The sequence below is a fragment of the Numenius arquata genome, chromosome 8 (genome assembly GCF_964106895.1).
Source record: "Numenius arquata chromosome 8, bNumArq3.hap1.1, whole genome shotgun sequence".
Lineage (NCBI taxonomy): Eukaryota > Metazoa > Chordata > Aves > Charadriiformes > Scolopacidae > Numenius > Numenius arquata.
The window spans coordinates 58947574-58974065 of record NC_133583.1 but is presented as its reverse complement, the minus strand read 5'-3'; the positions used below and the strand labels follow the sequence as shown (position 1 = coordinate 58974065).

Below are 26492 nucleotides of genomic sequence, written 5' to 3'. Positions count from 1 at the left end.
TGCGACTTGGCAATGACATATTGCTGTGGGAATACACCAACAAGCGGCAACTATTTAGCCTGGAGTAAAGTAATACAACAAGAAAGATTCAGGTATTAAAGAGCTGTTGCTGATACCCCAGGTTTTGACTCTGGCTCCCGTAATATATGAGGTGCGTACGTGTGCGTGTATAAACTGACGACAAGTTTTACCAACTTTTTCCTTCGCTCCTTTTCAGCGTCTGACGTGATTGATAGCACAATCAACCCGGGGAGGATTTATGAACATTTACAGAAGACTCTGAGGCAAGTTTCATGTGGGACCTGGAGATTATGTGGTCTTGCCATGGAGGTAGGAACCGGTAAAATAAATAGCACGATGGGAGAAGTTGTCCTGCTTCCAATACACCTCATTAACTAACTCTTCCTCAGCTCACCCTTCTGAATACAAACACACCGGTCCCATATCGGCTCCATCTATTGCCTACAGATTTTATATTTAGACTTACGCAGGCTGCAATTACACGAAATAGTTCTCATATGTAAAGTTCATAAACAGAGAAAAGTTCTGGCAGGATTTGTGAAGCGCTGCCAAGTCCCCCTTTCTCCCCTCCCGTGATTGCGGGGCCCGGCTGATTTTCGGCGGGCGCAGGGAACGCCGTGCCGGAGGCACCTCCGACCACCGGCCGGCTCTGCAGGGGCGTCCCTCGCGCTTGTCATCGGAGCGTGACAGCCTTTGGCCGGGCTGGGAAGGGTGGAAGCCGTCCCGTCCCCCCACCCCAGGGAGCAGAGGGGGTTAAAAATTTCCGAGCCGGCGGTTCAAATCTATCTCGCAGATGTCCAATTGGCTCCCATCGCCGCTGGCCGGGCCACATGGCCCACCGGCCGGGACGGATGGCGGGAGCCGCTCGGGCCTCGCCACTCCTCCTTCCCTTCAAAAGCAGATTTTGGGGAGAGAAAAAAAAAAAAAAAAAAAAAAAAGGCAGGAAAAAAAAAGAAAAGAGGCAAAAACTTCACGGGGGAGGCCCAGGGTGGACTCCGGCTCCCCCGGGGTGGGGGCAGGCTCCCCGCCGCCCCGGCCGGCAGGGGATGCGCGCCGCCGCCCGCCTGTCATCCGTCCGTCCGTCCATCCATCCACCCGTCCGTCCGTCCGTCCGTCCCCCCGCGGCACCGCGCTCCTTCACGCATCTTGCTATTCAGCCTGCGCCTGGCAGACAAGGTTACCCCAGAGCGGCTCTGTAATCCTTCACTGAAATAGGCTTTATTGATTGCTCTGGTCTATTGTTCCCTTTTCAAGTCCCCCAAGTTCAAGTTCATCCTGGTGTTACATCATGTCTCGTTGCTAAGGGCAACCAGACAGCCCCAGACGTGACTATCATTAGCAAGAGCGGCGCTGCGCCCTCCCACCGCCCGCCAGCCGCTCTGACGTAGCAGCCCCGCTGCAAACACATTGAAGTATTTATTCTGCCTAATTTATGACCTCCACAGCAAGAGAGACCCCCACTCCAAAAACCAACACTGTTGTATATTTAATTAATCTGTCTTTCTCTGGCACTTGGGAAAGTTAGACAAAGGTCTAATTATTGTGTGTCGCTCCCCACACTTTTCTTTTTGGGGTGACTATTTGCATGGGAAAAGAAACGGCGAGGCTGGGCGCGAGTCCCCTCCCTCCAAAACACCTTTTTTTTCTCCCCTGCCCTATTGACATTTCATGAAATACTTTAGCTGCTTAAGGGAATTAGAAAAAAAAAAAAAATCTGATGTGAATGTAACTCCTTCTGAGTTGGTATTCAGTAACACAAATCAACTCATGACATGTTTAAATTTAAATGCTAACCACACACTCTGCGAGTTACTTTAAAGGTTAGTTTTTAATCAATAGAAGTTGCTGACTCCGGAGTTTTTAGCGGCGCAGTGCAGCTCTGGGGCCTTTGTCTAGCGTTGGGCTTTCAAACTTTTTTTTTTTCTTTTTTTTTTTTTTTTTTCTTGAGATGATTTTAGCAATGATTTGCAGACACAGAGTGCTATTGTGCTCCTGACTAGCAACATGTCAATAAAGGAGTAGAGTTACCATGCACCAGGGTGTCAATATGACTCCTGCAGACACTGCTCGGCCTTAATACCAATGAAAAACTTAATTAACCCTTACAGGATCGACCCAAAACCGCACGGCTATTTTTTAACCTTCCGTGCCGGGGCTCTGGATGGCCCTTTACTGAAAAGCTGCTTTTACGGGATCCGAGCACCTCGCACGCAGCTGCGTCCCGCGTCCCCCCTCGGATGAGATGTTTGATGGGCTGAGGCAGCAGAAGAGCCAGACAGAGCGAGCCTTTACCCACCCGGTCCGTCCCACCAGCACCGCTCTCGGGACACCGTTTTAATTTAGAGCGTCTTACAGCTGAAACGCACACACACAGAGAGAGAATGATCCTCCTTTTCTGCTAATCATTTTAATATTAAGATCTCATATCCCCCTCAAGCCTCCTATACGCGTCTAAGTCTTCCCGGATTAGCTCTGAAGAGCACCATTGTCCTCCTGAAGCACCTGTGAAACTTCTCTGGGAGGGGAGAGGAGACCTCCGCGCCTCGAACGAAAACCTCTAGGAAGTGTATTACACATTTGGAGCCCTGATAGTTGGGATCTGTCAAGTTTTTTTTTGCACGATTAGGGGGCTGAGAGGGGCAAAAAGAAGCCCGGATCCTTATGTTGGGATGGCTGAAGGATTTTATGCCTTCTTTCACCCAGCGTGGTGCAGGCTGTGCTCTCACGGCTGACCACCTTACCCCTTTTATCCCTTCCCCTTCCCCGTAACCTATCCGGCTGCACCCAGCCGGAGAACGGCGTATTGCCTTTCTTAATTTAAAATCTCCATTTAAATCATGTGCACTATCACAGTACGGTCAGGATGATATTATCTCCGCGCGTTTTCATAAAAGAGCCGGTGTTTTATTTCCCCTCTCTTTACTGTGCAGCACGGTGCTCCCAGCGAGTTTAGAACTAAATGAATGCACCGGAGCTAAAGGTCCTACTCGGTGAAATTGCTGCCACGCAGTTGCCGGTGCCACTACGGGTCCGTATTGTCCTGCCGAGCACCTCGCTGTCCTTCCCCCGCCGCTCAAGGTGAAGCATCAGAAAGAATTCTGCAGTCCGGTACAAGATCTTCCCTTCCCTTTCTCCAGTCAAATGAAGAAGTAATCTCATCAGGTTGAAAAGTGCTGACTAAGGATTTAATAAAGTGCCTGCAGATGTGTGTCATCTCTAAGGTATTCAACTCATGTAATGCAAAACAGTTCCACACCGAATGTGCTTATAAAATTCCATTTAACCATTGCAGAGCTCTATTTTACTGTTCTCGGAGGAGTATTATCACACTTTTTTTTTTTTCCCCCCTTAATTTACAGCACCATGAAAGTTGAAACTCTGCGCTGCCAGTGTCTGAGAATCCTCACAGTAGTAAGGTTTTATGAACCATAAACAATATATACTTGACTGAATCCTAAACAGGAAGTCTGAAATGGCAATTACGTGTCTTTGATAGCGCAAGCCTATTTGTTTCTTATGCTCTTCTGGAGATAGCAGAGACACACAAAAATCCTCGAGCCACTTGTGACAATCGGGTCCTTTGTAGGGGAAGACCAGCGAGGAAACACTCCGCAATTCAGGATATTTAAAAGGAAAAAAGCTGAAAAATGCCTCGATGACTCCGGTCGCAGTTTCTGCCTGCGTCAGGAGCCCAGAAACGGGCCTATTGTTTATTAAAAATCTTCCTAAAGCAGCTTTTCCTGCGTGAGGTGTTTCACCCCGAGCCCGACGGTGAGCATCGTGCACGTGGGTTAAACCCGAAAGACAACCCAACGCCAACTTGTTAAATTTACTTCTACCTGCACATCTCCTGCCCTAACAATGAGACCTTTCAGCTCGCACACCAAAAAAAAAAAAAAAAAAAAAAAAAAGAAGTGAGGGTTGTAAAGCGGCCCTATCTGTTTTTCGAATTAAAAAGTTAAACAAAAGTCCTCAAGGGCAAAGTTTAACGCTGCGGAAGGAGGTTGTTAATGTGGAATCCAGAACTGGGTGTGACAGTTGGCTTATTTCTCCAGGCGATGTAGGTTATTTAAGGACATTCACACGTTTGAAACTCTGACAAAACTCCACACATCGGAGCTTTTGCTTCACCTAATCCACTTAGGGCCAAGGCCTGGCCTGCCTTAGCCATTTTCTTGAGGTTTCGGCCCGGTTCGGCTGCCTGACGGTGGGACGGGCCGGTGCCATCGGGGACTTCAAACAGGGCTGCGGAGCCACGGCCGTTGCTGCCCCGGGCACGGCTGCGCTTGCAGGAAGTGATTGCTGCACGGGCCCGGGCGGGAAAATCCATCTTTGATAAGAGCCTAAATAAATAATAAAAAAACCCCCACCACTTGGAGCTTTAGAGCTCGCCGGCAAAGCGGCTGTTTGAGCAGCCGAGCTGAACCTGAGCTACCATCGTGGGGCACCTCCAGGACTCCTCACGGCGCATCAGTTGAGTGGTTTTGTTTGGGGCATGACATTTCAGTCATCTCAAGAACTTCCAAGGCAATCAAAAACGCTAACCCTGGGAAGATGAACTGGGGCGACGAGTCCTTCTGGCCGCAAAGATAAAATGAGAATGCGAACAGCCAGGCAGCACACCGGTCCTTTAGCCATCACCTTGTGAGAGGTCCTGGGATGGCTTTTCCCCATCGTGGGTCATTCCAAAGCACAGGGCCAAAACCAGGGCTCTGATGCCATTTCGAAAGGTCTACCAGGGTGAGTGAAGGCAGTGGCAATTCAGCTGCTGGTGCCACCGGCTGGAGGGCTCCTGGACATAAAACAACTGCCTTTGCTTTACCCCACGACTGAATTCGTGCCGCTGCTCTACTGGTTTCTCCAGAGTTTCTCCAGGCATGAAGTGTGATCCTACTGCGCAAACCGAAAGGTGAATATTAAAGACAAGGTCACCTTTGTGCCGATGGAAGTTATTTTCTTAGAGCTGGGATTAATTATTTAGTAATTATATTTTCCAAATTGAAATACCAAAAGGGACGTAAGTAGCATGTTGGTCATCCCCAAAGGGACATAAAACAGTGAGTGAATCTTCTGGTTGTCCAACATCCGCCCCCAGGAGAGTCGCACGCCCCACTTCGAGCATATTTATACTGTCTCGAGGAAGATAAAACCCGTCCCGGGAGGGACACTAGTCTCCAGGCGATGTGTACAGTAGCTCTGCATCCAATAGCTTTTGCGAGAATGCCAATTGTGGCAAACTGCATTAAATTACGTGCAATAATTTTGTAATACGGACTTCTGCCTGCTGACTATTAAAAATGTATAGTAGTCCAAACCACTTCTCTCCCGGGACCAACAAACTCACTTCAGGCAAGATTTCTGCTTGGGTTCAAACCTCAAGTTGGGAACAGCTAGTGTTTTTAACTAAGTCACCCCAAACCCTCCCAAACCTATGAAAACACACTCATACAGTAACTCCTGCTGTTGTTCCAGACATCTGAATGTTCCAGTAAAGTGTCCCAGCTGGCCCCAGATGTTTCTTAAGTATAAAGCAATGCTCTGAGCGCTGGACCCCCTGCCGCCCGAACCTGAAGCTCAGCGGATTAAAGATTGACTGCGCTATGACATATTCGCATTTAGCCTGAATATAATACAGCAACGACTTATCAATGGCAAATGTTTGAAATGTAATCCAGCCAGCAGAGTAGGCTGGCACTTTGAATATGATGTATAAATAATGTATGGGAACTTAAGATCTAAATTAGATCTACAGGAAGAAAACTTTCCCTTTTCTCTGACTCTAAAAGAAAGTTCTCTCACAATGAGGTCATTTTTATGCCTGTCTTTCGGTTTACAATTTTGCTTTTAGACAGAGAGTCTTCCTTTTACTTTGGGAACATTTTTGAGTTACGGTTTTCCTCCAGTTTTCTAAATAGTTATGCGAAGAAATTAGTTTATTTGTTAGTAAATTGACTTTAAAATCTGCAAAATAACTTCCAAACTTTGCGTCCTACGCTGAAAGCGAACTGCAGTAAAGCTAAACCCTAGCCCTTGCTGTTTAAAAAAAAAAAAAAGATAGTGGAGTGAAAGAGAGAGAGGAAAAAGAAAGGGAGAAAGAGAGAGAAACAATCCCATTTTGGTTTTTGTTAGAGGACGGCATACTACATAGATCAGAGACTTTTCAAAAAATAAAAACCCCCACTGTACACAAAGCACAGGAAAATGTGAGGAAAAAAGGAAAAACCTAAAAGCAGCTTAGAATGTGTTAACTCTGCCATTCTGTCAGCTTAAAGAGTATTTTATGCTTGATCAACAGCTCTCTTTTATTATGCTTTTCTTTCATTCATTCAAGACATCAAAGACCAGAACCACCAGTGTACCTGATCTACCAGAAGAACTTGTAAGGGTGTTCTAAAGAAACGGGGGTATTGGGAGCCAGACACCCCTGCGGACAAGGCAGTTCAAAGAGAATATTTCAACAATGATTACATTTTGTAAATCTTTGTACGAAAGACAGCTTATTTCCTGCTTTTTTCATGAAAAATAGATTCTATCCATTAAAGTGAGCCCACAGTATGAAAGTTACTTGAGATCTGAGGTACAGCAAGCGGATTAAGTGGATGGTGAGATGAAATCTTTGAGAGAGACGATGGCTTTCTCTGATATTTGTCGCTGCCATAAGGTTTTCTGACTGCGATAGAAACTTTTCTTTTTTTTTTTTTCATTATTTATTTGTAGACTTGCTGGTGGCAGCGAAGACGTTTGTAAAAGCAAAATAAACCCAAATGAAACAGAAAGGAAAACGGTAACAAATAAAGGAACTAAGAAAACAAATGGCTGCAGAAACCTTTTGACATGTTTAGAAGAAAAACTATATATATTTGCCCCATTCCCCAAAATCGCAGGCTGGCCATTTAAATCCAGCAGACAGCGCCGCAGCCCAGCGCGCAGACCCAAGCCAGCTGTTTACTTTTCAAAGCCGGTGGTGGTTTCTGCATTGATAAACTATATAACCTCACACACACACACAGAGAAGGGTTTTTAGCTCTGCCAGACCTCATTGCTCTGTCCCGGTCTCTTTATGCGCTGTCACAGAATAAAAATGATCCTAACACAAACCCTGAAATAATATCTTGCTCCAGAAAGGACATCTTTGTAGATATTTCCTGAGTTGCTGCCAAAATGAATTTTTTTCGCCCATTCATCCTTTCAAAGTTTTTGCTATAAACATAGCCAAAAATTGTTCGGGAGTAATCAGAAATGACCAAAATGTGACCCACTAGCCAAGTACAGCTGTGGGGGGAAGGAAATTGCCCCCAAGCCTGCGGCCCGGCCAGCGGCCACCTCTGCCACCACACCTGGGTGATGGCCACCGGCGTCCCCCCAGCGCTCCTTGCTCCCCTGCTACACGCATCGCTTTTTGCAAGGAAAAAACGGCAGCATGCATTTCATCAAAGCAGCAAAGAGACGACCTTAAAACCCGCCTCACGGTTTACATCTACCAGTGCGATTTAAAAGTAAATACGCTGCGAAGGGGTTTTTAAATTCTGCACTTTACACCTCGCTTTCTAGACAGCCCTGTAGTTTCCTCTGCTGGAAGCACAGTTATATTTGCTAGAGTGGGCACCACTTTAATATTTCTTACGCTACATCTCCTTTATTTCTTTCCTTTTATGAAATAAAGTGTGCGTCGGGACTTGGATGCCCTCATAACTTCACGCCGGGAACTCCCGTGGAAGCTGGGATGGCTGATAACGCTGCTGCCACGGGACTTTCCAGCGTTTTGAGGGGAAAAAGGCGAGTTTTTTCAAGAACTTCTGTGAGCCTGCCCCGAAACTACCCTTCCTTGCCTTATCCTCCGTTTCCCCGTGCCCCTGGACACAGCACAGATCCGGTGGGTGCAGGGGGACCCCCCAGCCCTGACGGTGGGTGCCCGGGGCCGGCGGCAGCCCCGGCTCCCAGCCCCTGGTGGCCGCCGTCTGCCCGTCCCGGGGGACTCCGGCAAAGGCGTTTTTGCAAGTTCAAGTTCAGGTTTAAGCGAAATAAAACTGCTCCTGGGGAGCCTGCAGCCAGCCCTCATTTACATGTGATCCCTCTGAACTCCGCCTGCGCCAGCGCGCCCTGTTTCCAGGGCCCGCCGAAGGAATGTTTTACAGTTAGAGCCCGCAGTGCTTTCTCAGGCATTTTAGACCCAGAGGCCCAAGTTTCAAGCTGCAGCATTAAAAGTTTCCACAGAGCTACTGCAGAGAGAGGGAGGAAAGGGGGAAAAGGCGGGGGGGTGGTGGTGGTGGTGGTGGTGGAGGGGTGGAGAGGAGGGAAATGAGGAGAACAATATCGTCTTAATTGTCTCTGTATAGCTCCACAGTTAAAGTATTACTTTTTAAAGGGACATAATTTATTCTGGAAGCACGGTGTTATAACAACCAGTACATACTTTCACCGCGGCGTAACCCGCTCTATTCTTCATTGTGCTCTCCGGTTTTGTTGCTTTTGCAGAACTCCTTGTTACCCAGTCCCCTATACTGTACTTACAGTTTTATTCAATTTAAGCCAGTTCCTGCAGTCCTCAGGCAAGCGAAACTCCCCTGAAACTCCTCAGGAGTTTTGCCTGCACCAGGACTGCAAAAATAATCTCCCCGCAACCACCGTTTCCCCCCCCTGTCCTCCACCGCTCCCCCCCCCCCCCCCCCCCCTCCAAGTTTCTTTACTTTTATTGCTTTAGACAATCGGGGAAAGTCATCCAAAGAAAATCAACCCCCAGTCTGGGCCTCCCAGGCTCGGTTTGCAGCGAGACAGCCTGAGCGCACACAGACACACACACACACATGCTCGGGGGGTTTGCCCCCCGGACGCTCCTTCCCCGTGTCCCACCGAGCCACTGGAGCTACGTGAGGGGCCCGAGGGGTCCCGGCTGCTCCACCAGCAAGTTGCTGCAAGAGGCTCTGGCTCTTTGCTCTGCCGAGTTTGGGGGACAAAAGGTAGTTTTTTGGCCGCTTTTCTTGCCAGTCCTTCAGAGTACAGAGGCGCAAGAGGAAAGCGAGGGGAGAGAATAAATTGAACTGGAGGGGAAAGCGAGCTCTCCCTCCGAAATTCGCCCCCAGAGCCTCCAGCACCAGGTCTCTGCTCACGTTTGATGTCTGCGGGTGAAGCAGAGAAATGAGCAGCCCCACAGCCTGGCTGGGAGAGCCAAGGCAGCGAGAAAAGTGGGGCGAAAAATAGGGGGTCAGCAGAGGGAGGGGATGGGATGCACAGGGGAGGGATGGTGGGACACATGCCGGGTAGGTGGGAAGGGACAGAAGGACAGCGTGGGAGCTGGGGACTCCGGGACCAGGGGGTCTGAGATAACAGCACGTCTTGAGAAGTGGGCAGAGAAAGATTGGGGTTTGGAAAGAGGTTGAGGAATTGGGGGTTTTGGCAAGTCCTAGGTGTACTGGGCAAGGAGATCCAAATTGGTCTTCAATTAACATAGACAGAATTAGGGGCATGGAAGGAACTCTGGTGCTTTTGCCACATTGACCTTAAAACTAGACAGTGAGCTGGAGTAATAATGAGGAATCACTTCAGCAGTGAACCTCCCTCCCCAAATCTCTCCTTAAAAAAAGAAAGCCAAGAGGGCACTGAGTTGAACAAAAAACCCCTCCTGAACACCAGAATCGAAGGGACCTTAAAGATCATCGAGTTCCAACCCCCTGCCCTGGGCAGGGACACCTCCCACCAGACCAGGTTGCTCAAAGTCCCATCCAGCCTGGCCTTAAACACCTCCAGGGATGGGGCAGCCACAGCTTCTCTGGGCAACCTGGGACAGTGTCTCACCACTCTCACAGGAAAGAATTTTTTCCTAATATCTAATCTAAGTCTCCCCTCTTTCAGTTTATAACCATTACCCCTCATCCTATTGCTCCACTTTCCGATCAAGAGTCATTCCCCATCTCTCTTTGTAGGCCCCCTTTAGGTACTGGAAGGCTGGAAGGCTTTTGATGTCTTCATTTGTCCTGATGCTTTGTACCTTGCTGACCCGAACAACCTGCTCTAAGAAAAGTGGAAGGGCCATACACCTTGTCTGTGCTTGATCCCCAGGTGTGTGGCCATGGGGATCGATGATGGGACTTCTCCTGTTACACTATGGGGAGGCCCCAGCCATGCACATGGTGGCCGATGAGTCCCGTCCAGCTCTGCCAGGGCCATCGGGGTTGGGATGATACAGGAGCTGGGTGACCGGGGCGAGGAAAGGCCACCCCAGCTCTTCAGTGGAGAAATGGGAAAAGCCTTTGTGGCACATGATCTGCCTTTGGATGAGGAGGGACGTATTAGACATGGTTGGCTAAAGGGAGTTGGGTCTTGGCCTAGCTGGGAGTGATTTTCACACATATTGTGAGATGCCAGCAAAAGTCCTGGTGGAGTGTAAAGTCATTAAATGAGATGAAATTAAACAATTCAGTTATTTCTGCTTCATCATATTTGTGCAGTATGGCAGGCAGAATGAATTACTACTAATGATCAAATTTAGTAATACTAATTAAACTATCTCAATTTAATTAATACTAACAGAGGAAACAGACAAAATTACTAATGTAAACCTTGAACTTAAAATCAAAAGGTGCCTCTTCGCTTTTATGAGTCACTGAATACGAGGCTTTTCTCTGAAAATAGACTGTACAGAAGTGGCTCTTTGTACTCCGTAAGTAAGCTGCTCCATTGTACGGCGAATTGCAGCTCTCCCCCATCTTGTTTTTTTTTCCCCTTTTTTTCTAAATGTTACTACTTTTACTCCTTGAATTCCTGAAAAGCCTCCAGGAGAAGAATCTGAACTCTGTTTTGACTCATGCAACATCAACAGGACTCATAAAGCAGTTGTCCTTACTGGGACAAACTCTGCCCTTGTTACTACCGTTAGGAAGATGACCAGTTCATAAAGAGCCTGCGGAGCCTCCCGTGCTGGGAATGAACCACATGGAACATAACCTGGCCTATACTTTCAGATTTAGCCTCCAAGACCAGTAAATTGGGAAAAGGGCAAAACTAAACCCATCTCTCCATCAAGGAAGATTGCTTTGGAGTCACCGAGAGATAATACATGTAGCCACAAAATAAAAACTCTAGAGATACATGATGAGTGCACTGCAAGCCCCCCCCATAAAGAAAATGTGAATTTTAACCTCTATCTTATTTGAAAAAGACTAGATTTGTTCTACAGTACCTAGCTATAATCAAAATACAAGCACAATTAAACAAAAATATTATTGTATTTCTAAAACAAACTGCTGCCAACAACAACTCTTCCATCTCCTACTCTCATCAACTTCAATGAATGTACAGTCGGGTCCACTACCATAGATTCACAGACACCATCTTTAACCCAAAAGACTATAAGAAAGTCCTTCCAAAAAAAAAAAAAAAAAAAAAGAGAAGGGCCAAACAAAGAACATTATATGTAAAAGTGTTCCTGAAAAAAATCTCAAATAGCACATGCAAGGATGTGCTCACACCCAAATTTAACATCTAACTTTATCACCTTTTTAAAAAAAAAACAACACTTTTTCTGTTGTCATATTTAAAAGGATGTAGTCACAGCAAAAGCACAAAAGGATACCTAAGGTTGTATAAAGCTGCTCCAAGCAATATGGAAATTATTGTGTTCAGTCTCAAAGGTGGCTGTATTTTATTGGTAGTGATTTTTGTTACTCATAGCTCATAATTAAAATTACGTTTCATTGGCTCCCGAAATGTATTTAGCTGCGTCTCTTCATGTGTAGTAACTGGTATTTGTATAGAAGATGTAAGAGTTGGATCATGCAAGTGAATATGCCTGAAAATATTATGATTATAGTGTCGGTACTGCTTTCAAAATTGAATATTAATAACCAAAGTAACTAAAGGCTACATAGTCAAGCCTACAAGACATGTTCATGGTCAGCCTCTTGATTTATTAATATTAGATTTTTCCTTTTTAAAAGTATCCTGGTTTTGGATTATACTTTTCCAGTTCTACCTCTCCTCAAGTAGAATATACTATAAAAACAAATGCCTAAAAGAAGATGATAACTTTTGTTGTTCTGAACTAAAACCAGGTAAAGTTTGAAAGCTACAACTTGGCAGGCTGTTAGTAATCCTTACTAAGAAGAGACACCTTTGTTAAATTTAAAATGTGAACAGGTTTTAACAAAATTGCAGTCATTTTGATGTATTTCTTTTGAAGCCCCAATCCTTGCCTTTATGATATCTACATTTGTCTAGGATAGTCCAGCACCAGGGGAGGTGATGCTCAGTGTCCTGGGAACACGAAATCTGCTGCAAGCTGGAGAGTCCACCTCTGTTAAGAAATGGCTTCTCATCTTTCGGTCCCTTCTTCTGGAATTTAGTATCAATTTCAGAGCAAGATCGTCTATTTTGCAAGGTGTTCACCTCTGGAGCTTATTTATTCCTTGACCTCCACGTTAAGGCCATTAAGCAAAGGTGATTCTTAGAACAGAGGCAGCTTAATGCCTATCCACTGGGAAGGATGTAGGGATCGTGGCCTTTAGTTTTTGACCTTCATTGTAGATCGTGGTCCTAATCCTTTGATTGCAGAATTGTTAAAAAGTATATATGGCAGTTGGCAAAAATCTTACTGTTCCAGTAAATGCAAAAGTCATAAATTCAGCTGCTGACCTTTTCCATCCAGGTCACATGTGACACCTACTGGAGTTTGTCAGGCTGTGTGGAATTTATGGAGCTCATATAGGTATCAGCTGCGAAAGCTGAACTTTCATGAAATGTCTTTCAAAGGCACTTCCAAAACCCTTGTAAAAAGTCAGTATGTCTTTTCTTTAAGGGTATACATTCTACACACATTTTAAAAGGTCTCGTCATGCCATCTCTGCAAATCTTCAACACTTAGGGAACTTCAGCTCTTAAGCTATTACAGTTTACAAAATAGAGAAATCAGGCCAGGCATGTAATTATTGTGATTACCAACTTTCAAGCCTACAGAACCTCTGCGCCCTCCTTTCTTTCTCGTGTGCATCTCTCTGTCCCTCTCCAAAATCAATGGTATCGATGGCGTATTGTCAGTCAGGGAAATGTGATTTGATAGTACCCTAAAGCGGTTGCAAGAGAAGGGAAGGAATACAGAACCTACTCAGGTCCACACCGTGAGTGTGAGATCAATGCTTTCAATAATACGTTTGCCGCCATGTAGCACCCTAACTGTCGCAATTAATAATGTAGAAGGAGCTGATTAACTTAAGTAAAGTGCTCTCCACTGTGTAAACACATAAAGATCTATAGGGCAAAAGAGGAAAGAACGAACAAAACGTCATTTTTATATTTTATGTGGACACATTCTTGCTTTCTATTCTGCTCTTGTAACAATTACTGTACTAGCCACTCTGACAGAGTCAATAAATCGATCTGGGACCTGATGCAGCAGCGAGGCAGACTAATCCAATACAGCATTATCTGCAATGGAGGCTGGGGGCAGGCGTGGGGTGGCCAGGAAATGGGCCAAGTCAAGTAAAAGCAGTCCGAGGCGCGTAACTATAATCTTGCCTTATACTCATTTGTTTGATTTGTGTGTGTGTGTACGCACGTATGTGTGTATCTTGTACCAGTGCAGGAGGAAAGTGCTCTGCCTGTGCTGTATCTCCAAAGTCCTCACAATATCCCAAGTCCTTAAGATGCTCCAGTTGGTCACAGGACCCTGTGGTTGAGCGAGGATCCACTCCCACTGTGATTTAATCATGTCAGCACCATGGCCGATGAATTTAAAGATCTGGACTCGATGATCTGAAAGGTGCCTTCCAACCTAGACCATTCTATGATTCTCCCCCACTGAAGAACTCTCTCCCCACTGACACCAAAGTCAGTACCTGCTCCCCTCTCGCCTGCGCCCACCACAACTGCAGCAACAACTGATGCTTGTCCATTGGAAAAACAAATGTGGGACTCCCTTTCCGTGTACTCTGTACCTGTGAGCATAGGGACTGTCACGTTTTGTCAGATTAAACGGTCACTTGGGTCTGGTATTATGTCTCTGACAGTGGCTGCACTCCTCTTGGGAAGAAGACGCAAGAAGCCCTATAAAGGAGATGGACCAAAATGATTTAGCCTGAGGGGAAGCTTCTTCCCAGCCCCATGCAGTAAGTGGTAGGCCTTGTAAATCCATGTTAGCGGGGAATATGAGATTGAAAAAATAAAAATAAAAGAAAGTTTCCTGCTGAATGGAAAAAAGAAAACTGTTTTTTGGCAGAAGTTCTTCAAGAAGGAGAACATAGGCCATTGTTATTATGAAGACTTTTCAATGAAAACGCAGAAAATCATTGCCTTTTAGAGTAATTGTTTAGCTAAAGAAAGGTTACACAGCTTGTAGAGAATTTAGTAAGAAATTAAATCTCTCCAGCTCATTCATCATATTTCTGCATTTGCCAACTCTTCCCACCAGGCCCACACTTACTTCTTCTCTCTCTTCTCCCCTACTGTGGAGCATAAGTAATGGCCATAAAACCCACAGAAAGGGTGCCTTACGCACAGGCTTCCTGTTTATTGTAAGGAGGGGGGGAAATGCAGTAAGTTTAATTGCTTAGTTTGGGAAATTCGTCTATGTCCATTGTAAATAACTGTAAGCTATATCTCTTGGAAATAGGATGCTTAGTGTTCTTTTCCTAAAAATAAGGTCTGAACTGCTCACCGGAGCCTGGGAGGAGGAAGAAGAAAAAGCACAGGAAAAAAGATCCCCCCTGCTGAGGACTAACCCAGGCACTTCTGGACTGATTTGGCTCCAACCCACTTTGAAGATGAGGCCACATTATGGTACTGGGAAGTTTTCTATGAATCTTTACCTTTATAGTGCAATATGTGCTTTCTTCTTGAGGCACACTGTTCTCTGTTGCTTTTTAAGAACTGATCTGAGAGCGAAATTTCATACTGCCCCTCTGCGCGAAAGCTCAATTAAAGGGGCTTTGTGAACTGAAGGGAATGGGAGTTGGGGACTGACCCTGATTTCTGGTCACCTTTGTATCTCCTCTCTGTGGAGCACGCTCTGGACTGTCATTAGCAACTGTGATCAGAGTAGCACGTTCACACTCGTGCTGCACTGGGGACGTGTGGCAACGGAGCTATTATGCGACGGGGACACATCAAGAGCACCACGACTGCATGCGGGCTCTTTGCTCCTGTCATGGTGCGACCATCTCAATTTTAGCTCAGCGAAGGATTCAGCCAACAAAAGAGAAGAGCGAGTCTAATACGGCCAACCACAAAGCAAAGGCAGGATCTGAAACTTTCTTTCAGCTTCCCAGCTCTACGACCTGCTGATCCTTGATAGAGATTGACACTGCATTTTCTAAGCTACTCTTTCTAGACTTAAACTATATTTTCAGGGCCATCTTCAGGCCACCCTCAAGATCAGGCCAGTATAGCTGCTTCCTGGGTGGAAGATGAAAGACGGCACTGATGTTCAGGTCACGTATCAGCAGCTTGGTGCCACTGGTTCTGCAGCAAAACACTTTTTGCTCAGTGATCAAAACTTTCAGTGGTCATAACAAGGCTCAAGCCCATAAGAACCCATCCTTCTTCAATGCCCTCAGCCCAGGCATTTACTATAAATTAAGTGGTCACATGTATATATACATCTTCTCACACGCTCAACTGTTCATTATAATCGTCCTGTTTTGTGTGTCCCATTTCTTACATGTATTGTAAGGAACTAGTAGGAAAGCGATCCATGAGGGAATGGGGCCCACATAGGCACAGGAGAAATCTAGAATTCAGATGGCACTTTAGGCACTGTGTGACTCTGCTCCAGGTGTCGGGGGAGAGCAGCCCTCGCTTCCCACTGCTGATATGGGAAAGTCCACAGATCCCTGCTGGGTTTGGGAGGAGAGTGATCCCTCTAACTTCAGCAGCTCTAGAAAGTAGCAGTCCCACACCCCAAATTGTGTTTTTATACCTAGTCCCTGCAGATTTCTGTTCTTTACCCAGGAGAGATGTTATTCCTGCGTTTAACTGATGTTCTGAACCTGCTACTACCATTTGTTGCCATGGGCCAAGAGAAGGAAAGGGGCAGTCAAGTCTCTGCTTAAAAGTGCTTTGCAGTTGAGTTTCTTCGAAAGCCACGTGTGATGGCCTAGGGAAGTTCCTTTATGGAATATCTACTTCTCAGGGGGCTGAACTGATTTGAACAAATGCTTCCAAACTAGTGTTCTTCATCTTCGTTCACGCTCAAACACAAGCGGTACGTTCAGCCTTGAGGATAAGTATTCTTATCCTGGGGAGGAGCAGTCACCTGAGCGCCACGTAGCACTGACCTGGCTTATAAATAGTTCTGCTCAGAACCCCCAAAATAAAAGGCCTGATCTGGTTCCTGGAGCCTCTCATGTTCTCTGCACGTCCACTGCCGCGTACGAGCCGCACGCAGCCCGTAACCCTTGTTCTGAACACGAGCTGGTGGGGGAAGCGAAGCGGGGGCTCAGCTGTTGGCAGACGGCAGCGATACCAGGAGATCCTGACCTTCGCCTTCCTCCCCCAGGGCCAGCAGGTGCTGACCGGAGCCATTCCCGGGCGCTGGGAAAGGGGAGAAAGAGAGAAGGGGACCGAAAAGGACAGGCGGCGGCTTGTGGAGCTCATTAATAAAGCACATCGACGCGAGCCGGGCGTGATGTGGGCAGCTCTGCGTCCCTTCCCTGACGCCGCAAAGGGCAGGGGTTCAGGGAGAAGCCAAAAACGGGGAATCCCCGTGAAGCGAAGGCGTGTGTTTCATTTGTCAATAGAAAAAAAAAAAAGTGTGCACTGGTTTCTTTTTTCCATAGGGTGGCAATGGAACCTGGGCACAAAACAGCTACGCCGTCTCAGCTGCAGGAGCGAGAGCTCTGGAGGAGCCGCATTAGTTTCCCGTTCGAGGTGCTGACTTTGATCTATGAATCTTTCACGCTTTCGGGCCCGGCTACCTGCGAGACCCCTTCCCTGCCTCCCCCCTGCCCGCCCCCTCCAGCCGCAGCGAGGGGCATCACCTGCACTACGTCCCTCCGAATTAAAGCGTCCAGGCAGCAGCCACTGGCTGTTATCACGGAAGGACCATCTACTCTGGAATTTGCCCCCCCACCTTGTCTGACAGAGCTCACATCTGCTAACCTACAGGATGCAGCGTAAAGCTCATTTTTTTTCCTCCTGCCCTTTGTTTTAAAGTGCTGCCGGTGAAAAATGGCAGGTTGCAGTTTGCCTTCTGAAAGGATTGGGGGGGAGTAAAATAGTCTTTCCCTTGTGTCTTGAAAAGAAAGTAATTGTACAATTAGGTTCAGATATGCACCTGAGGCATAAGGTGGTTTTTTAGAGATAAATAAGAGCCTAAAAGAAGCAGCTACAAAGATACCACTGTCTAATTCGGGAAGGTAGAGAACAGGAGCAGATCTAAAGTTAGCAATTTCCTTCTGCTATAAACATTTTGCTAAACTTCAGCAATTTCCCCCCCCTCCCCGCCCCAACTTGCCTAGATAAGCTTATTTGACTTTCGGGGTTTTTCTTATACTTTGCTGTGGTGTGCTGGGTAAGTTATGGGCTTTTTGTTTCAATTGTTTTGCGTTATAAAGGATGAGCTCTACCTAGAGCCTGGTTGTAGTTGAGTGTCTTTAGGTCCCCACCAGGGAAAGTGTGAAAAGACAAGACCTTGGTGTACTATCCACCATCCGACTGTAGCTTTGGGAGCAAAGGGCAGAAGTAGGAAGAGCTTCTATTTCTGTTCTTCTAGAACATAGTTTTATCTTTTCCTAGAGAAAGGTAAGGCAAGAAATACTTGGTTCCGCGCTTAACTAAGTTTTAAAAACTAATTGGGATGGATCTGATATGAAGCATGTTTAGATCAGAGAGGGATTTTTCCTGAAATGGCTGGGCAAGAGAGTGCACGATACACTTTCTCTCTTAAGTGCAGAGAAGAAAACCACTTAGGTTCTCACAGGCGGTACAGCAGTTGATCCTCTGCCCGGGTGCCTGCAGTGGGAGGCAGTCTCTGTTCCATGCATCCTTGTAACCTCACTGGGGAAGGCACACGGGCTACTGGCAGGTAGGAGGGACTGGATGGAGCAGGCATGTGTTGCTCAGGAGCTATTTTTCGCATCCAAAGCACAATTTCCAGGAAGATGTAGGTTAAGTAGGTGGCAAACAGGACTCAGCCTAGTAAACAATGTTTAGTGTGAAGTGGAGCTGCAGCTCGCTGAGTACTTACAAACCTTAAAGGAATTTTGTAGCGTAGAGCAAAGGGAGGGCATTAGAGATCAGCAAACACCGTTTAGAGCAACGAGTGACGATGCAAACTCCGGTCACACAGAGCAGGTTGCTAGTTTAGTGTTAGCTCTGAGCTCTGAGCGCATATCCTGTGTTTCACAATTACTTTAGTCGCTTGGTTAGGAAAAAAAACAAAACAAAAAACCCAGCCCAAACCTCAGAACCCTTTATTCTTTATTAGTGGTGTTGCTACTGATAGGCTAGTCCTAATTAATGTGATGGTACTTTCCCATTCCTCCACCACTCTCCTTATTACAAGTCCTTGGCAATAGGAGAGAGGTATCTATTACTTAGTCATGAGGTATCTAGACCAGCTCTCTTTTGAAACTGAAGACTGTGTACCCCAGGCATACTGTATTTCTGATTTGCATATGGAAAAGGCAGTTAAAAAGCTGATGCCCCCATATTGCTTGCGAGTCAAGTAGCAAAAGTAAATGATTTATCAAGCAAAGGTTACAACACCTGTGCCTTTTTGTCAACATATACAGAGGATGCCAAGTCAAGTGCTTCTCCTAATAGCTCAAACAGAAATTTAGATTCAAATAACCCCCCAGATAGGACAATTATGCGGTGAGCCGCTGGAGCGGCAGAGCGATGGATGGGGTAAGCAGGGGCAGTGTCTGAAAAAACAAACCAACTGAAAAGTTTGGAAGCTGCTAAAATGCGACAAAGCCAACAACCCTTTTGGGGCTTTTGTTATCGAATCAGAACTACTGACTTAAGTCAGTTTATTTCCTGGGCTCTTCTGTCATGGAGTTGTTGTCCTGCTATGACCTTTGTTGACACAGAAACACGGCCTTTTTCTAAATAAAATACTATTTAATTTCTAAAAAATTCCTTTAAGGGATTGTATTTGATGCAATCTGACATAAATTAGAACGTGCTGCTAATGGAAATGTCTACTGCTAATTTTTATAATGCCCATTAAGAAAGGCATGTACTGGTTTTGGTTGTTTAAAAACAGCCCAGGACAGAATGATCCTTGCTCAAACCCAGCCATGCTGTTGTACATTTGTCTGCGATTTTATTCCAATGTTCTGTGAAAGCCTGCGAATGCCCATGTATGGGAAATGTGACTTCTGCTGAACAGCGCTGTCACATCCCTGTGCACAGACTCACTTTTGCAGCATTTTAAGACTAATAACGACGATGTGTTACTCAAACGACCCACCAATTGGAAGAGAAAATCAGAGCCACCAAAACGCTGACCATAATGTTTTCTTAGCGCTTGTAGCTGGACTGTAATTTTAAAAAAGCAGACGTTCAGATACAGTCTTCATTTTTATTTTGTTGATCCAGCAGTAAAGAGTTGCTTAACCCTTCTATTTGAGCTTGACTTTCAGAAGCTCTGAGTGTTCGCTGCTTCCTCTTGTCTAAGGGAGCTGTGTGGCCTGGCAGTTACTGGTCCTCAGGACCCGTATCTTAGGCTGACTCTGAATGTACTATAAAAATCCTGATGGAAAGCAGCCACCTCAGCTGCTTTTAATAACACAATCCTATGTGTTTTTATATTTCCATTTTGAAAAGACCCTAAGTGATCGTCCTTTACACTAATGCCCTGCAAAAAGAGTACAAAAGTGTGTCTTTGTCTGGAGGGACGCTAAGTAAATCCCAAATCATTGCAGTTAGTATTTTTACCTCACTTGCCTGATTTAAAACACAGTCGGCTTCAGAGCTGTTTCATGAATAAGTAGTGAGTTTTGCTGATAAATTATATATTTAGTATCAAGTGGGTTGTGGTGGTGTAATGATGTATAGAAGCACGGAGATGCAGCTGGAGTCAGAGACTGGAAGTCAGTCTCCTTACCCACTGCAGCATGTTTGACTTTAATTGAAAGCTCTGCTTGAGTATTGTTTTTCACTGAGCAGCATTGTTATTCACTACACTGCATTACATAGAAGCACTTAAAGTAAGGCTAGAGCACTTTAAAATGATTTAAGTCATAAATAAGGAGGATAAAAGTTTACAGTCAACAAACTTATCTGGGAAACCTAGGCTGCATGATGCAAATAAGTTTAAAATATTTTGCAGACTTAATACTGTTGTGTCTCACTACATAATCAATTTACCAACTACTAGTTTTTCAAGTCTTCTGGAAAAGGTAAGTAGCATTCTCCAAAGGGTTTCAAGTTTCCTGAGCTATGAAGGAAAACACCAAATGCTTAAGGACTTTAACAGTATACCTTAACATTCCTGTTTCCCGATTTCAGTGTATTTCTGTGTATTCCAGTTGTTTCCAAAACGACTGGAGAAATAGGATTTACATGTGAAGGCACATGAAAACTTGTCACGTACATGAACTGAATAAAGGAAGAGGCATGAAAAGTGGGGTGCAGGCTGCGTTTTGTTAAGGCATGAAACAAAAAATCAGAACCTGATGGGTTAAAACCCCCGCTCTGCACTGCTGCTGTACTTTCTGTGACCCTATTTAATGCAGAGAAGGTTTGAGATTCGATGGAGTTTAACCTGTGCTGTCGACAGAGCTATAAACTAAAGCCCCTAACAAATTGTACACAAAGAACAGATAGCAAGGAAACACATTGTGTTCACAGGCATCTGGTTGCAGCCCTGCAAACTGAAAATCTTCCGTAATGAGCGACCTGTGTTTCGTTGACAGCGTAGGTGCTGGAGCCATCGCGACAAGGAGTCTGTCTTAATGCATATACTGGACCGTGGCATCTGACAGCCATTAATCTGTATGCTAATTATTCAGATGCATATAAACGATCTGAAAGAACTTATGAGAGGTAGGAGGAGCGCTCCCCAATTTGCTAGTTATTTGAATTATTACTTTTTAGTCATCGCAACCGGCTCAAAACAAAATTACAAATATTTCTTGCTGTTGACCTTTAAAAGAATTGTAGTGTAGTCAAGCAGTCACTTAAAACTACAAACTACAGTTGTCCTAAAGCACTAACTAGTTCTGCTCACTTTTTTATACCTTCTCCCCCATGATAACGTGATATTAAGCACAGACTTAATTTTTTCAACATCTGGCTCAAATTAGCTGCTAACAAAACTGCCAACAACTATTTTCTTAATCGACCCTGGGAATTTGATACAGCTTGGAAAAAGCACATTTAAACCTCGTCCTTCTCCTAAAGAAACACAAATGTTTACTTGAGCTTCTGATTTGACCATAGCAGGACTATGAATTCAGTTCACCCAGCTTTATAGGCCTGCCTCCACTGGACTTTTTTTTTCCTCTTTGTGTAAGGAAACAGATGTGCTCGCAATTACAAAATCTCCTGCTCGCTCAAAGCCCACCATGCAAATGGCCAACCAGGAATTCGAGGCTATTTTTTTTTTTTTTTTTCCATGGAAGTCATTGGAGCCGTCTCCCGTTGTACCTGGCGGGGGACTAAGGTGCCCTGTGACCTTCTGGGTCTCTCCGAGCTCCTTTCGCACATGCAATTTCAATGCACCGCCTCGGGAACAGCTCGGAGCAAAAAAATCTTTGAAAACCCCGTCCTCGAGGAAAAAAAACTGCGCTAGAAGCCAGCATCTTAGAAAGCAAGAGAGGTCCTTCCAGTTACGAAAGCAGCGTTATTACTACAGAAGCCCAAAAAAAAAAAACAACCAACAAAACAACAACACGACAGACAAACAAACGGCAAGTGACATTTCGCCGTAGTTACTGAGACCATGTGGGTGAAGTGACAGCAGCCAATGCAGCTGGCTCCGCGGGGACACGTTAGAGGACACTGAAGAAGAAGAGGCTGCAGGCATACAGAGAAGTCGAAAGCGGCCCACCTGAGTCTGTTGAGGGATATTTACAAAGCTTGGATCCCGTGGTCCAACACTGACGAATCGGTTTGCGGGGGAGGTGCTGGGTGTCGAGTAGGCTGTGAAGGGAAGGGACACATGCGTTGAGGAAGCGGCACTAGATTGCACACGAACAACACCAAAACACACTGTCTCAGAGCCACCTAAGCAGATGTTTAACACAGAAATGTGCAAACGTTTTAGAGAGCGAGAGTTTGGTTTTAGACACTGGAAAAGGTTTGGTCTTCCTGACGGGGATATAAACATGGAGGGGACCGGGCTGGTGGGAGAGGGCTCCTGGCCAGGCAGGATGGCCACGACGTGCGGCTTGGGGACAAGGTGCTGGGGTCACCTGCTCTGGTCTCCATCCCACAGGAGAACTGCTGGAGACCCTTCCACGCCAGGATAGAACAAGGGGCTTCTGTATGTCTTGGTATTGCCTGACCATTTTCACTCCAATCTGGGGTATCTCTGGTTTTAACGGGGTTTTGTATCGCAGTGAATTTACTAAAGCGCTTATTAACAGAACCAGACCCTTATTTCATGCTAATCCAGCATTCTCTCCCGATAGAAAGTTTTGGTTTTCATACTGCTGTGGTCTGCACTCTCTAAAATGTTCACTTGATGTGTTTGACAAACTAGGAAGATCCTTTCGGTAAAAAATTAATGGGTTGCAGTTTCACTGGGGTGGTAAGTGCAATCAGTCTGAAGGCTGAAGCTGCCTTTAAAAACTGGAATGGCTCCCATAAATGTAAAGCTATTAAATGCAATGCAAGCCAAGAACCCAGATTACTTCCAAACTTGAAGTACTTTAATGATTTTATTGTTGCATTATATTCTGCACTGCAACTGTCCACAATGCCACGTACTTCCACATCCAAAAGCTTTCAATGCAATTTTCAGTCTTCCTCTCATTTGAAAATCCCCCGTGCAATCTTCTCCCTTGGTCAGTTTTTTTTGCACGTTCAGATCTAAATTCAAATAACCTAAATAGATGCCTTAATACAAACAGTGATTCTGTCTATTTTAAATATATTTATGGGAATGCATTCTGCTGAATAAAATCCCCAGACAATCTAACTATCCAATGAAGAGACAGAAAACAACATTAAAAAGAAAGTTACTTGCCAAATTCCAGTCAGGCTAAATATAATGTTCAGGCCTCAACGTTACAGAAAAAATAAAGCACGTTAGGAGTCAGAGAAGACACTGAGGTGTCTGTGTAGATGAAAAGCCTGTCGCCTTTCTGAAGGCAAAATGTTCACTGAAGAGGCAATACACCGGAGGAGCCTTTGGTTTAAGACTGTACTGAATCAGTCAGCCCAATGCTCCACCTTATCCAGTCTCCTTTCTCTTACAGGGGCCATAAGCAGATGCAAGGGGAAAAGTCAAAACAGGTCACATATTTACATTCTCATATACTTTCCCACCCTCTGCTCATTTTCAGCTCAGGGACTCCCTGTGTTTAAGGGCCCGCATGGGATTTCTCATTGAGGAATGCCAGACCTGCCCTATGAGGATGCAGAACTGCATCCTCCCCTCTCTGCCCGAGTCTCACAAACGTCTCATGATGCCTCTGAATTCTAACAATTATAACAGACAGCTTCACTTTCTCAATGAGCATTCTCCTGAAATCACCCCAGGAACTGCACATCTTCATTTCTTACTGATAGGAGGGGAGATAAGGCACTCCTGACTTCTAAGAATGAATTCTTCCAGGTTGTTTCCACTGAGGTGAACTTTTCTCTCCAAAAAAAGCTAACACTTTGCTAGTAATTGCGAAATTCGTGCAAGGAACACCTTTCCTTCACAAAGTTTTAAAGGAATTTTTAAGTGCGCTAATTCGTCTTTCTGAGATGATTTTGCAAATTGCAGCGTAGCTTGCATATTAGAGCATGAACAGGTACACTGGTTGTTATTCATATCTGCAAATCAAGGAAGAAATGAACTGAGTAGATTTGGTGAGATGTTCTCCTTGCCTTTTTACCATGTTAATTTGCTTAATAATTCAAAGAAGCCACAAATTTGCAAAGGGTATATCTCTGTTGCTAGTGCCACGTATTAAGATTCTTCTGTACTGTTTTATGGTGTTTTTTTTTTTAACTAAGTACTCAACCCTATGTCGTGCAAGACTAAAAATTCCTTCTGCAGTTGGGAAAATTAACTTAAAGCTCAAAACCCAAACATCTGTTGTTTGGTTCTTCTGGTCTACTTTTAAGGAAGCAGAATGAGCGGCGAGTCCATTTAATCCCTTGGAGCAGGTAAGTTCCACTCAAAAGGGAAGCAACTCAAGATCTTGTTTACAGTTCTCTGTTGGCAGATAGTTTTGCTGTGATATTTGGTAGGAAATCAAAGGGAAACCATCAGAACGCTGTTTCAAATGCTTTCTCTGTTCAAACAAAAATTCTAAAACATTTGAAAACAGTATAATATGCGCAAAAGTCCCTTCAAACCCTACTGGGTGAATTGCTATGTATACCTTTCTTCCATAATGCTTCAAACTATGTTTAACTTGCTTTCTGAAAATACACGGATGTCAGCTTGGTATTTCCTTAAGGGCACATAACTACATTGCTAGAGCCAAGAAGTGGAGAGTACCAAAACTACATACATGCAGAGCAGGCTTTACACTGGACTCTCCCAAGATGCTCGTCCCGCTTTGCTGTAAAATGTCAGGAGATGTTGGTGGATCGTAAGGGGCCATTTTGGCACAGAATATTAAGTTGACATGGAACACACATTAGCCATGACTTGTGTTGCGGTGAAATTTGGTTCAGAAAAGGGAGCAGTACCAAGTGTTGCTTAAACCACCACCAACACAACTTCTAGCTGTATTTTACTGTCTTCATACAAACACCCTTGCTTGACATGGGTGGTGAGATTCCTGGAAGTTCGACCACTTCTGATTCCTGTCCTGAGATTAGGATGGGGCAAACTGCTCTCACTGTTTAAAGCTGAGTCATATTATGTTACAGTATACATAGGCTAAGCCTATGGTGGGGTCTTCAAACTCCTTATTAGGAAAGGGAAGAGCCAAAGCACGGCAAGGAACAGAAGCCAGGTCTCTTAAGCAGATCTTCTGATCTTTATCAGCTTTGTTCCATGGGAACTGCCCAGATCTACACTAGTTTACACTAGCTGAGAGCTGGCCCGTTGGGCTTGAACAGGAACATCTTCCTGCCCAGCCTCGTCTTTCTGCTACTGGAATTCACTAAGAATTGTTTGCAACATCATAGCCCGTAGCCAAGGAAATGAATGTGATGCCACAAATTTGCTATGATGCTTCACTTCAGGAACAAGCAAAACAGGAGCTGGCAGAGAAAGAACATTTGCTCACACAGACAGCTTTGATATTTAGCCAAAATGGCAAGAAATTGTATGAAAGACAAGACAAACAAACAGTTTTGGGAATGTCATGTATTTTAAAGTTGCCTGCAGTAGAAGAATGTTAATTTAAAATATACTTTCCTGAAATAATTTCTATTAAGTATAGAAGTGTATCATTTACCAGCCAGCTCTGGAATAAAAGGATGAACTTTTGGTTGGTAGAGATGATTGGGTGAGCGATAATCTGATGTACCACTAGGTCTCTCCTTTACAGACCAAGACAGCAAGCACATGTGCTTGATGTGAAGAGCTGTACTGTTTCGTGAAGGTCTAGGAGTCAGTTTAGCTGTTGTGGAGTTGTAGTGAGAGGATTAACTGGAGGAACGCGGTGCAATACAGCAATTTCTGCCGCAATGCCTTCTGCAGCTGAGCATCTGAGAGGGAACTGCAAATTCTAACAAATTAAATGATAGTCATCACCCTCTTTTTTATGGATGGGGAAAGGAACAAAGAGAGAGCTAAAATGGCTTGCCCAGAGGGTGCTCAGTCAATGCATAGTGGAGAAAGGGAGAGAAATCCAATCTGATTATGAATCCAGTACTATAGCCACAAGATCATTCTTCTCATCCTGACACAAATGCTATTTAACACGAAAACTCTTTTGCAAAAAGGGACATTAACCGATAACGATCTTGCCCAACAAGGGAAAATCGCTAAGTTTCTCCCCATGTAGAGTTGTGAACCTTAGAAAATAATATTTAGTTTAAAAAAGCTCTCTAAAAAGCATGGTGTACAGGATGGCAGTATCTGAGACTCTGCATTGGAATGAGGGCCCGGGTTCTAGCACTCAGATTCAGTTATGATAGTGATAAAGTCCAACTGGCACATAGTGGAGGTGGTGTTTTCTTTGGGCAATGAGATATTAAACCCAGAAACTGTCAAGTTCAAGAAAATATTGTGTTAGGTTTGTTATGGGTTACCAACCAAACAAAATCGAGATCTGAGATAAGATAATTTTGGGGCTGCGTCTGATATCAAGGATGTGTTCTATTGAAAAGGCTTTCTTTGCAGGAAAAGTGAACCCTTCCAAACCTCACGAATCCCATCTCCATTTTGTCATCTCACTGAGGAAAATGCTGCGTTTCCA

At 44.9% G+C, this 26492-nt stretch overlaps 1 protein-coding gene across 1 annotated transcript in view; it reads right to left on the bottom strand.

Annotated features, from left to right (window-relative positions):
* Window positions 1–26492, bottom strand: part of NFIA (nuclear factor I A) — a 256619-nt gene that overhangs the window by 8387 nt on the left and 221740 nt on the right. The gene's annotated exons all lie outside the window — the stretch shown is intronic.